Raw genomic sequence first — 2,688 nt, 5'->3', positions numbered from 1 at the left:
CAGATTTGGTGCTGTTCACTTTTGCAATCACCACACTCTTTGATTCCAGTAAACTGGGATATCTCTTACCATAAACTGGGAACTCAATAATAAGGAGTGAAATTCTGCTGCAATAAGCATCTGATATTAGGGGAATATTCTTGGATTCATGTTATAGTTCAGTTAATTATTAGTCAGCTCATGAATCAAGAGTTTGCTTCATTCATGGGCATCAGTTGTACCAGTGGCATTCATTTTATGTGCTGGGGAGGATTTCTAAGGGGGGACTTTGTTGTTGGAAACCACTTTGATTGTGCTTTCTAATGACATAGAAAAAAAAGATCTAATTTCAAGCACAGAGAAGTTGCTTTTCTTTAATATGTTTTAACCTTGCGTGTGTATTTTTGTTTCCAAAACTTCCCATATGGATATCTGACTAGGTATTTGTGAAGGCATTTTTACAAATATTTTTAAATAGCACATTTTTTAAACAAAAATGAAACCAAAATGCCCTAAGATCTCCTTACAGCCACATACAATTGTCACAAAAAATAGTAAAAGTAAAAGAACGTTGTTCCTGCTCTGTCCTGCATTCTCATGGAGTGTAAAAGGGTTAAAAGGAAATGCTTAATCAAATATAAACAGTTAAGTTGCTTCCAGCTTTAGTTTCCATCATGATCTACGTTTATGAAAATAAGAGGTCTATGTAAAGGAAGTCTCTGTTTTCCACATGGAGGATTCGTTTATCATTTATTTGCATGACTTTCTAGAGAGAGACAAGTGGCATTTTAAAATGAGGCACAAAAAAGAAAGGCAATAAAATTATGACTCTAAATCCTTAAAGCTCTTTGAAGAGCAAAGATTAAAAAAAAACAACACCACCACATAATACAGGGCTTTTGCGACATAGCAAATTAAAATGAACCAAATATTAGCCTACAAACAAGTACATGTATAGCTATAGTAACTATACATCCTTTATTACAAAAGACGGGTTCTTTATTTCAGAAACCTGTCCTTTAGATTTTTTTTTTCAAAAATTCACTTTTGACTTAACGTTTACTATACAAATGGTACCACTTCATGCATAGGATTTCATGTTCCTGTGAAAATACAGAAATTGAATTGTCTTTTTAAAAATATCATTCATATCTATATCTCTATATATCTATATCTATCTTTGAGTTTGGTGCACCCTGTTGGCCCAAATATGGGAGAAAGGAATCTGCCTAACATGCAGACAGCCCAGGTTCGAATCTCAGAAGGGTATGTCTGGTTGAAAAGAACTAAAAAGTTCGAAATGGCTATTCCAGTTCTCCCTTAATTCTTTGTCAGCAATCCAAAATATCTATATCTATATCTATATCTATATCTATATCTATCTATATCTATCTATCTATCTATCTATCTATCTATCTATCTATCTATCTATCTATCTATCTATCTATCTATCTATCTATCTATCTATCTATCTATATATATATATATATATATATATATATATATATATATATATATATATATATATATATATTACATGTACACTCCACCTGCCTCTCTATCCAGTGACTCTGTACTGTTTGATTTTTGATATTTTTATTAGAATATGGTTTATTAAAAACTTTTCTTGGTTTTGCTCTTGAATTTTCCTTTGTAAAGCAATGTTATAAACCTGACAATTTTTTTTAATCCTGATGAACCTATTTCAAATGAGCCATCTTTTCAGGTTTATCCTTTATTTGTATCAAGAAAATATGGCCCCTGTATTTATAGTACACAAGGTACTTTTCTGCATGTTTGTTTGAAGCCAGAATCATAGCAAATGGCCTTTTGTAGACAGTAACTACTGTATTTCTTATCTGGTATCTGTAAAACATTATTTCTCTCAGTATCCTGCCTTCTGTTCTCCCCCAGTTTCCCATATAGTTCACTCACATGCTAAGGGAAAGCTCTTTCTAAAAGAGAGACACCTGCTGTAAAATAAACTGAATTTTGTCATGAAAAGCTCTTTTTGCCACGAAAGCATTATTTCCCCCTTGCTAAGACAAAGTTTATATTAAGCACATGCTGGCAAGTCAGAAAACGCTGTGTGGATTAGAGCAGGCTTTGCTGCTGTCACACAAGGAAGACACATTTGCAGTATCTGGATGGTCAAAAACTCTATGCTACATTGCTGCCTTCTCAGCCATTTTCTTCAGCAGTCTCTTGGTGTGTGATATTATGAATCAATACACATTCTGTACATGATTCTTCTGCTTTGGTAACTAAATTTAACAGTGGCTCATCAGTGGCCCAACATTCTTTAGGTATTCATGGCTCAGCCGTGTCAAGACCCTCACTCACTGGACAATTCTAACAGATGTCTTTCCATTATGAGCATCCAAAGTTGACCCAATGTCACATTTCTTGCACAGATATACTGATGGTTTTATTTGCTTGTTTGTCTCAGAGGCACTGCCCAAAGTTTTCAGAGAGTTACACAGCCCTAGGGTCTCTGTGTACCCCTACATAAAAAGAACTTAATTGGTCTTTTGTGCCACTATGCCTGCTGCAAAAATATTGAGATGGTTAAGCCACTAATTCCAGGGTTCAAATACCTGACTGGTTACATTGATTATTTGATCATAGGCAATTAGGAAATCCTAAAGGTGTTTCAGCAGATTAAAGAGAGGTAGCAAGGGAGGAGACATAAGCTTTTACAATAACTGA

This window comes from Protobothrops mucrosquamatus, unplaced genomic scaffold (genome assembly GCF_001527695.2).
Source record: "Protobothrops mucrosquamatus isolate PMUCROS unplaced genomic scaffold, P.Mucros_1.0 scaffold1047, whole genome shotgun sequence".
In the NCBI taxonomy this organism is placed as follows: Eukaryota; Metazoa; Chordata; class Lepidosauria; order Squamata; family Viperidae; genus Protobothrops; species Protobothrops mucrosquamatus.
Note: the sequence above shows the minus strand (reverse complement) of the source record.